The sequence below is a fragment of the Camelus dromedarius genome, chromosome 6, assembly GCF_036321535.1.
Source record: "Camelus dromedarius isolate mCamDro1 chromosome 6, mCamDro1.pat, whole genome shotgun sequence".
Lineage (NCBI taxonomy): Eukaryota > Metazoa > Chordata > Mammalia > Artiodactyla > Camelidae > Camelus > Camelus dromedarius.
The window spans coordinates 90144110-90155706 of NC_087441.1; the positions used below are offsets into that span (position 1 = coordinate 90144110).

Consider the following 11597-nt stretch of genomic DNA (forward strand, 5'->3'; position numbering starts at 1 on the left):
TCTTGTATGTATGTACATACACATATATATGATTTTGCACACATATATATTTCCTAAAAGTGAACACACTAAATCAAATTGTCCATGCATTTATTCTATCTAATGTGGGCCAGGCATCAATATCCTCTAGAAATCACTTTTTATACTTAAAGCATTGCTGAATGAAAGTGAAAAGCATGCACATCAGTAATAGGCCAGAGAATATACATGTATAATATATTATATATCTAATTTCTTTACAAGGAAAGCTACATCTTTTTAAATAGTGAGCCCAATACTTTCATAACTTTACCAAGAATGTTAGCTGGGGCAGGCAATAATGAAGTGATTATTTTGCCAAGGTTGACCAAGGCTTGTGCAAGCAAGGAACGATCATCATTTTTAGTGTCAACAATTCTCTTTCTCAAATGATTTATCTCTGTTTTCATCTTCTCACATTTCTTTATAAATCCTTCAGTACACAGATCTTCTTGGACCTAAAAAAAAAAAGTGAGGAAGGAAGTAAAACTTTTTAAATCCCCCATTTTTTCAAGGATTACATTTTGTCAAACTTTAAAACTTTGTCAGACTATCTTTGTTGTATTCCTAAAATTGTTGTCTCTTAATCATGAAAGGAGACTCTTGTAACAAGGAATATTTCCTGGTTTGGACCTAAATATTAAGAGAAAGTGTAGTTTACAGCCTTAATAATATTCATATACCTTAGGGTTTTGCCAGGAGGCTAAGCCTGGCATGAGGACAAATGTAATATTTTCCAGTCAAAAAATGCAAATGAGAGGTAGCCTTGGTCTGACTGCACTAATTTTCAGTCCCACTCAGGATGGTACTGTCACCCATATTATAGAAATCTGTTATAAACACATGGTCCACAAATTATAGAAATCTCTTATAAATCATGTTCAGATGAACAATGAGAGAAATCCCTCCAAGCCACATGATAGCTTGGGGATCTATAAAAACCTGGAGGCAATGCAGCAAGTTTAAAAGCTGCCACTTCCCTGTATTTTTAATTCTGGACATTTCTGGTAGTTTTATATCTGCAGAGACCTACCTCAGGGCCTTGGGCTGAGCAGGGCTCCTGGTAAAATGTAGTGATCTTGGTAAACCATACTATTTGTTGTTCATGTTAAACACACATAGTTGGAATATCTGTTCAATCAAGCCCTGTGAGATCATTTTAAATTTCTCTAAGTGGCTATTCAACCCTATTTATATTCTCTGAGGGCTTGGAGTAGGGGGGCATACTCATCCTGAACACTCCAAAGTCTACTTACAGAGCCGAATTTAAAGGTTTTGGAAGGATTCAAAGGCTTCAGGGTTTTAATAAATCACAAGCAGTAGATGCACTTCTGATCTCTGCATGATCTTGCTGTAACCTTCACCCATCTCTTCCTGAGGTACCAGGGCAAAGCTATCAAGCTCTACTACTGCCACAGCCTGATTCACCTTCAGCTGATGCTCCAATATCTTGTTTGGCTCTCTCAGCAGGTTTTCTCTTTCCCCCACCAGCTTCTCCATCATTTGGACTATGTGTTTCTGGAGACTTCTCTTCTGAGCCTCCACCTGCTGCTGCTGCTCCTGCAGTTTCTGTTTCAGCAGCTACTGTTCCTTATCAGCTCTCTCATTCCTGGTCCACTCCTCTGCCCCAGGGAGCCATTAGAGAGGGAAAAAATAGGCAATGATTGACCTCCACCCTCTTGAGCTCATAGGCCAAACCAAATTGAAGAGAGGGGTAGGAAATCTCCGAAGTCTTCCCCCCCACCCCGTGTCCATACCATCAAGACCACACTTCAGAATGTGAGAGAAAAGTCTCTGTCTGTCTGGCATCCAACCACAGTTCCCTTTGCTGTTTCCAGACGCAGCAGGGTTGTTCCACAGAAAGGAAGGAAGCTCCTGTATTGGGAAGGTTTTTCTCTCACACCTGTCAGAGGGCACTGCAAGAACCTACCCATCCCACTGTGAGCCCAGCCCTACCCTGTACCTGCTATGGGCTTCTCCCCATCAGTGAGGGCTTTATCTGCCTGCAGGATTTCTCTATTGCATTCTGGGACTGCAGAAATCTCTGGAGGAACTCATTTCCCTGAGGAACCAAGAAGGAGCACAGAAATTAGATTTCAAATAAGTAAATTAGTGCTGCAAAGACAACTAATTCCATGTAACTTTTGCTTCATGTTTAAAGTTCCATAGTGGTTCCTTACAATGAGTCCAAGCTCCTTAGACTGACCTGTCTCCCTCCAGTCACTTGCCCAGTGCTACTTCCTTCTCCCCACTCTAGATTCCAGCCAGTCAGAACCATGTTCAGTTCTACAAATCCAAATCTCTGGTGCTTGTACATATCTGTTTTCCCAGTGTGAAATAGTGCCTCTAAATTGTGCTGCTGTTCTCCTCTGCCACTAGCTGGTTATAACTTTAGACAACTTATTTTAACCTGCCTATGCTTCTCAGTTCAGATCTTTAAAGTGTTGATAATGTAGATGCTTCTTAATGTTATTTGAAAGATTAAACTAAAGAGTCTAGGGAAAGAGTTTAACATTTTGGCTATAGGAAACAACTGTTCAATATATATTAGTTGCATTAGTATTGTTGTTTTTTAATTATGATGATGATGATGATGATGATGATGATGATGTTTGTTTCTAACACCTAAGTAGCTCTTTCCTGAGTGTTATAACTTGTCTATGTAGTTGACTTCCTGTCTCAATTGTGATCATCCTTGTGTACAAAGACTGACTTGTAAATTGTCAGTGCTCAACACGTCAAATATGTTGTTGAGTAAAAAAAAATGAATAATTTATGTTCTGTCTCTGGATTTAAGAAATCTGTACTCATGGTTGGGAGTTGACATTTGTACTCTCTTCAGGAATAAATAGCATGCAGTGAACCTTAAGAGCCAAAGCTGTTTGAATGGCCCCATACTCTCTCTTTATGCATGCATGGAGCTGTTCTCTCAGATTTTCAGTATAGCCCTTTGACTATTCTGTAGGTTCCCCATGTTTCCCTTATTCCTCACCTTCACTCCTTTCATGGGCACTTGGTGATATTACTTTTCAATAATTTCCTTTGCTTTCCTGTAGAGTTCATGACCTCCAGGAACAGAGAAAGTTCCTTCTGGGATACTTTTTATTAGTGTCTTTGAAAGCTGATCAAGTTTAGTCTGGCAACATTTGATTGATGTCTCTTCATTCTGCATCAAGAAATCATCTTTCTTATTTTTTATGATTTCCTAGAGGGAAGAAAGATAGAGGGCTGTCACCAGAAGCAAGGAACAGAGGAAGTAAATTTCCAAAGGATCTGGTAGAAGAATTGGTCTAATTGTGTTCCTCATGAGAAAAGTATTCTGTTGGAGGACATGTAATAAAACAGCAGTCACAAGATTTGATTTATTCACAGCTCTGAAAACTCTGGAAGACCATGGGGAAGTTCCCTAACCTCCTTTGGGTATTTCATCTGAGCTGTTGGAGTTGCATTACCTAATCTCTCTGGTTCCTTGAAGCTGCCACATTCAGTGATTTTGTCTGTATTCAATGATAGATACAACAAGGAGCAACCTAAGCTGAAAGTGGCCTGAGATATGGATCTGAAAAGAGAAATTTTGGTTCCCAGCCATAGGAGTGTGTTCACAGAAAAAGAAGCCAGCTAAAGAATGTCTTGGGTGTTCTGGACAGGCTTGGAATCCACAGAAGTATTTATTTCAAGAGGATATCTATACTGATTTTTCATTGAAGGTCAAAAGGAGTTCCAGATAAACTGCCTGAGTTCTGGCAGTCAAAAAAGAAGGAAATGTAGTCCTTTGAAACTCTGTCCCTCATGAGAACATGGACTACTTTATCCTTGAGTGAGAGATGAGCCGTGGGACCGGTAACAACACTTCTAGGCTTAATTCTTCAAGGGTAGGCGACAAAAGGTAAATACTAAGACAGATTATGACAAGGTTACTCTGGAACTCCTGCTTGTCTTCCTTGAAGGAGTGCTCCATGAAGACTGCAGGGGCCTCCCACTCACAGGCAGCGTGCGCCTCCAGCAGCTCCTGCAGCATGTCTGTGGGGAAGCTCACTCGCTGGGCTATCTGCTCGCTGTAGTGGTTGTCTGCCTTCTGAATGGCAGCTGAGTTCTCCAGCTGGGCCAGAGTTGTCACTGCGTTCTCCAAGCGAGGTACTGCTCCGCTATTGATAGTATCCACATAGGTCACAACCAGAGTCCTCAGCCCTGAAGAAGCCAGGAAATTTAGGCGCTAAATATCAAGTTATCAGTCAATGGCTCCAGGATTCTGAGACTATGCTTCTAGGGTCATATACACATGCACACACACAAACACACACACGCACCCCTACCTCCCACTACTATTATCACCTTCATTTTCCTACTGACTCTTCATTTTTATGGTTTTCCAGGCCACAGGACTAAAAAAGTTAATATTTACTTCTATCTAACATACTAGGTGCTACCTGGAAAATACAGTTTCTCATTTTAAAAATTGAAAGCAATATAGATTACATAGATAGACAGATGAGGCAAAGTGTACCATGTATAATTTATTCCTAATTGTGAGGCTTTGAATGAATTTTCAGTGATTTATGGGCTAATATTTATTTTTGGACCACTCTAAATTCTCAAAATATCTTTTGAATTCTCCTTGTGAAGAACACTTATTGTATAGGACTTCCTTTGAAAACATGCAGTATTCTGTTTTTACACCAAAAGGGTGATTATATTCTAAGTGGAGAATGTTTTCAGATAAGTGGGAGCCACCGATATCATTGACAAAAATTGCAACTTGAGGAAGGAATTTGTAAATCCCCCAAAGTGAGATAATTATAAAGTATACAGATTTATTCATGGAGTATAAATGTCTGTAAAATCAGAATTCTTTTAGAATCAAACAAAAATACTAGAAAGCACATTATATAAAATATTCAACATATACCAGTCGCCATGGAAATGGGAAAAAGAGACTCACCTTTCCCAGTGACCATGATTCCTTCTGTGAGGGTCTTGGTCCTTGCATCAATGAAGGTGTAAGAACAGAAATTTTTTGTTTGCTCCTGGAATTTAGGATCCAGTTGGTCTTCAGATACCATCCCAATATTGGCTAGAATTTTTTTTTTCCTATGTTGGCCAGTCAAAGACAAAACACTTCCATCTTGGAAATAAATGCCTGATGCAGTCTCTGGGTAGATTGGATGTTTGGGCTTTGGGATTATTCCCTGAGGGACAGAAAAACAGGGACTAGAGTGTGTAGAGTCTTGAGGTGAGGGGATTACAGTTGTTCATGGCAGGGATTTGTGTGTCTTTGCCATTTCTACACATAGAACTCTTTTAACATAGACATTCAATACTTCTTTGCACATCAGACTTTTACCAATTATATAACTGCAGAGAAATTTAGGGAGACATCTGATCCAGTAAAGGAAACCTATGGCTGGTCTCTCCAGACATGCACATAGTAGAGTGGTTGTCTATGATGTGTTTGCTTAACTAGCAGCTAAAAGAATGAAAGGTCACATGAAACTTTCTGCTCAACTCAACCTCATGTAAGAAATGAGCTGTGGAACCAAAAAGGAGAGCTACAAACAAGGGATCATGGACAGTAATTGGAATATTAGGAATAACATCCTCATTATTTAAGAAAAACTGTTTCAATGCTAAAAATAATTGATGCAGTTTTATCTATTTTTTAGTAAAACCTCTGAAGTATAAATGTACCTGAAATGTAATTTTAAGGTATCACCAATAATCTATAAACTCTTTGAGGTAAATGATTATATCTGGTCCTCTCCTGCCAGCCAATTTCTTAATAGCTGTTTTGAGAAATCATAAATAGAAACGTGAAAAGAAGAATGAATAAATTGGGATTGATATTTCTCTCAAGGTTTCAATAGACACACATCCTTGGAAATGTAACCCATGAAAATAATTTATTACCTTGTAATTAATTCATGGGTAAACATGTGGGAATTAGGAGAAAGCTATGATGTGGAAGGTAAAATGAATGTTCTAATAATTGTCAGTATTATTGAAAAGGCATAGATTGTAAAGACAGTCACTTCTTCAGGTTTATTTAGAACATACAATCATTTTGTAGATGATATAATTATACAGGATTAGAAAGTTTTATATCCCTCTTTGATAAGAATAATATGTGAAATCTACATTTTGTTCTTTAGATAAGCTTTTCACTGCAGTTTCATGTCTAACAATTAGCTGATTAGTTGTTTTCTTCAACAGAGACAAATTGAAGGAATAGGAAACACAGCATCCAGTCTTTAGAATGTTTCAGCACCCATTTAAATCTGGATGCTAAATTTAAAGATGTATAAAAAACAAATTGGTTTTGAGTAATTTCACTTTACTTTTCTTGAGTAAACTTCAACTGTAGCCCCTAGATCTTTGCAACCCACTTTCCTGCCACCATTTCCACAGACTTTGATTTAGTCTCAAATACAAATGCAATCACAGAGATGAGGGATATTGTTTAGTAGATCCCACACTCTATTGGACCGTACACTGCCCAGGCCATACTCTGATACCTGGAATCAGCTTCAGGGCATTCTCCAAGTACTCATCTTCTGTGATAGGCTGACCACATAACTGCAGCTCGAGGGTGAAATCCCATACAGTCCAGATAAATTCTGGAAAGAAATTCACAAATTCTGTGGAATCTTCTACTCTATCAGGTGTTTGAGAGGACTTTGCCCTGATGTTTTGCAAGCTCTGTCACATAACTAAGACTTGGTTAGGGAAAAGAAACTCACTACCAACAATTCCCACATTTCTCTAGTATAAAAATATTATAAACACACTCTTTTGCCATGGGTCCCCTCTGCTCCACCCAAGAAAACTAAATGACAGGAAAGGAGAGACTTACTCTATCCTCATCCAATGAATTCAGTGAAACATGGTGGTTCAGGACCTGGAAGGATACTGCAGATGCTCCAGGGCCTGGTGGTTGATGGTGCTCATGCTTTTCTAGACAAAGCTACTGCAGAGAACCACGGCCAGGGCAAAGATCCATGAATCCTTCTTAGACTCATCCTAGAAAGCACATTAGAACAAGAGAGTTAGAAGTTTACCCCTACATTAGAAATTCATCTGTACACTTCTTCAATCATGGTTTCATTTATTATTTCAGCTAACATACTCACCATGCAAAGAAATTGAAGACAGATGTAAATGCAGATATCAACTTTGACAAGTACAGAGACATTTTTGTGTTTGCAAATTTTTCATATATAAAAGGATTCTAATGTTCACAGTACTTTCTTTTTCCTCAATTGGATAAAGTAAAATAACATATACAGAAAAACTAATACAGTACCTGTTGTGTAATTAGGAATTCAGTGATGAGTGTGGGCACTTATTCATTCTGCATATATTTATTAATCAGAGTCCATATAAAATATACCATAGTTGGCATAACTGGGTATTTAAATTATATCCAATCAATAAATACTTGCAGGAAGCTACTAAATATCCCCCACTGTTCTTAGATTTTAAAAAAGCAATGCTAAAAATGAAAATTATTTCTTTCAACATGACTATTTCAAAGCAGTGGACAAACATCCATAACAGTATGGCAACAAAGATAGAAGTATCTGTAAAAGGCTTACTCTCAGTAATGTATATAAGCAGTGAAACCTATAGCTATAACACTAAACTAAAATTTAGAAGTCTATCAATGAAGAACAGAGCTATGAAATTTGGAGAAAGAATTTATAATCTGAAAGCTTCCTCAAAGTCTTGAGCTGAATATTAAAGAACTGGTAAATGTGGAACTGAAGAAATGAAGGTGATCCCATAGACAGGAAAACCCAGAGAAACAAAATTAGAGATGGGAGAAGACAGGGGTCTTGTAGTTAGAGTCATTTCAGGGCAGAGGGCAAGTGGAGAAGATAAGGTGAGCTTTCATGCAGCCTAATCAAGGGCCTTAAAGCCCAGGCTAACTTGTATAAATCATAGCATTGTCTAAATAATGGCATAAACTGGAAATTTTTTTTTATTATAAATGGCATGTAAAGTTGCTCCCAGTGCAAATGCAAAAACTGTGGTTTATGTTGAGAAGATTCTAAATGGGAGTTTGGGGGGATAAGAGTCTATTCATTACTTTCTTTCCCCAAAACCCACTTTTTAAAAATAATCAATTAGGATAAGAAGCAGTAGCAGTTATGACAAACAATTATTTCAACAAGAAGATTATATCATTATTTGATATATGGCTTTAAAAATAAGCACACACTTTCTAACTCCCATTGAGAAAAAAAAGAGAGCTATAAAAATGTAGGTATTATTTCCAAATAAATCTCAAAAGGGGGAAAGGAGGGATAGTTCATTTCACCCAATAGCAGAAAGCTAAAACCCCGAAAATCCATTTTAAATTGTTTCTTGTAGGACAAAAAATTACTTTTATAGAAGTTGCACATTCAGAGATGTCTCACAGATTTCCAGATCACTCTGTGAGTAGTTGATGAACTATATCACGGAAAATGTAAACCCGTCCCTTAAATCCAACCCTCAAATACATTCTTCACCTTGTAGCTAAGAAGGTGAATCAGAAATTTTTCCTCACTCACAGATTGATACTTCTCCTCTTTCTTAGTTATGCTTAACTGTAAGCTCTCAAAACCAGTCAGGTGCTGCCTGGATTGCCTTTCAAAACTGAAGGACTTATTCCCCCAGCTGTTGGGAGTGCTGGTGGAAGACAGTCTTCAGGTGTCAGCACTCTTAATTAGAAAGGCTTCTGGAGCAGCTCTTCAAAAATGTATCAGCACCCCTCTCCCAAACTCAGGATAACTCAAAAAAGCCATTCCAGCCATGGAGCTCCCATGAAATTCCCAGAAATTGGGGATTGCAATGCAATGTAATTTCTACTTCCATCCAGCCTGCTTCTTTCCCAATTACATGGTACTAAATCTGACTGCAGATAATGTGGTCTTATCAATTGAACTAAAGACTCTTTTAGGGCAGGACCTTTACTTTGGTCACTGATATCTACAATTCTAAATCCAAAGGCCTGTAACTCAGCTGTTCAATAATGACTTACTAAATGTAATCAAGTCATCCACACAGTGCCAAGAAATAAAAGAATTTATCTAAGACACCATGATATCTTACCTAGAAGTGAGATTCAAACAAATCATAGTTTGCCTTATTTACTATAATTGATTTCTAGATTTTACAGATTAAAGCAGTAAAATTTCTAGGACCATGGAGAGATAAGGGGAAAATCCAGAATAAAAAGGATTTAACTGTGAATTTCTGCTTTACCATTCCCTTATCCCCAAGGCACTAAGTGTCCAGAAGGACCACCAGAGTGCGATTTGGCTTGCGTGGTTGAGGCACACACCACATCCAGATGCCCTTGGTTTCAGATTGCACTGTAGAGCCTAGAGGAAAGCCTGTGAGGAGAGGGGAGAAAGCAGCATTCAGTTAGAGCAGATAATCTAAACAACCAAGGGGCTAAAGAGTCAGATCTATTGGAATGTCAGTATCCCAGCATACGAGTTGGTGCTTTCTCCGTTTCCTCAAGAATGTCCTACTTTGTGTGTCATCTGTTTCAAGGAGGAAGGAATATTAATTGTGATAAAGATACCAAGCAAGGGCTCAACATAGAGGCAAAGGGGAATCCATGAATCAGACAAAATGGAAGTCACTGATAACCATAACAAGAGTATCTTGAAAGAATGGTGAGGTTCAAAGCCAGAGAGAAATGGACTGAAGACAGACATGGGAAGAGAAAAAGGTGGAAAAAAATCAAGATTATATTTTTTGTCAGAGAAATTTTTCAAAAGTGGGGAGAAGTGTTAGCCACAGTAGTATATGACATACAGGAAATATTTTTAAGATTATAGACATTTGAACACATTTATATGTAGATGAGAATAGTCCATAAAAACGCAAAATGTGTTTCAAGAGCGAGTAGACACAATTGCAAGAGTCCAGTTATTAAGCATGTAAAATAAGGTAGGATTGTGGGAATTGGTAGGAGAAATTTTGCTTTACAGGAATAAAACATACAATATGATAATGAATTACAGTAAGACAGTGGTTTAGCAGTGAGAAAAAGGAGTGGAAAGTTGATTTGTTAAGAGAAGTTTGGTTCTCCCTACACATGATCAGGACAAAAATTAAGAAGCTGAGGTATTAGCTAGAATCAAGCAATTGGTCCTTGACCCAGTACAACACTCACCATGATTCTGACCTCCAAGATGGTTCATCAAGTAGGATTTGCCTGTATGATACGGCCCTACAATGGCCACCACCAGCACTGGCAAAGAAATCTCACCAAGAATCTGCAGAGATTTTTGGTTCACTGAAAGCACCTTGACACTTTCCAGCAGACAAATGGGGTCCATCATTTTGGGTCTGGATGCCATGGCAACCTGCCAACCTAGAAGAGCTTCTTAGTGGAAATCAGATTATAAAGTCATTCTCAAACTCAGACTTATACAAAGCATCAATCAACTTAAGATAAGGTAAGTAAGAGTTCTGTGCTTTCCATGAGACAAAATGTAACCTAGAATTAGCATACTGTAGAGGTTTTCCCCCATCATTCCCTCAAGTCTCTCATGGTATTGGTAGTGAAATAATATAATATCACTCTCCAAACTGTTATTTCAAAATAATAATATAATTAAAGTTATTGTTATGATGCACTGAAGGCCTACAATATACCAAGCCCTTTGATAATAACTTACATATCCAGCTAAACTGATATTCACAAGGGACTGAAAGTTAGAAATTAATATAACTACTTTGGAAATGAGGTAAGTGGTTCTCACAAAGGCTGAGTGAATGTCATTGAGAAAGGATTGAAAATCTACATACTTGAGCAAAATGACAGACTAGCAAACTCTAAGCTCTTGTTTCCCCACGGAGATATAAACAACAACCAAAATACTGGCTAGAATAACCTTACAGTAGTTCCATAAAACAGTCAAAGGTCCAAAGCAACCAACCAAATACCAAATCAAGAAACAGCCTCATTCAAAATGGTAGGAAATTCTGTGGTTTTTCTGTTGCCCTCGGTCCCCATTGTGGTAAGGTCTTTAAGGAAGTGGCAAATCATTTCCCAATTCCCTCCCCTGATTCAGAGAGAGGGAATTTTATAATGTTCTAACCTGTCAGGGCTGCCTCTTCAGGTCTCTCTTTCACCTCACATGAAACTCAGGGAAGGGTGGCAGAGGGGTAGGTGGTGGTAAAACTTGGATATCAGGTGGAAAGAAGCAGCAGGTATTTCTCAAGGATAAATGTGGAGAGACAGCTCCACAGATGCCTAGAGCAAGAGGTTACCAGTGAATATATAAAATAGACTATCTAAGGCATCAGTTGAGTTTCCAATTCCCTTTTTCAAAGTAAACAGAGCAGAGCAGACTGCATTTACAATGTTCTGACATCTCATGGGCTGCCTGAAGGACTGTTATCTTTTCCCTTATTTGGATCTTAGGCAGGGAGAAGCAGTGGGCATTTCTTGGGAAAGCTGCAGGGAGAAAGACCTGCAGACACCTATGACAAGATATTATGGGTGTGTGATATTGAGATGTATAATAAGAAATACAAATTTGATCATTGTCCTTATTCCTGGTATATAGCTCTTAAAACCC

At 38.3% G+C, this 11597-nt stretch overlaps 1 pseudogene; it reads right to left on the reverse strand.

The window, feature by feature from the left end:
• Window positions 1-248: 248 nt before the first annotated feature.
• LOC135321460 (guanylate-binding protein 6-like) lies at window positions 249-10408 on the reverse strand (annotated as a pseudogene).
• Between the last annotated feature and the right edge of the window lie 1189 nt (window positions 10409-11597).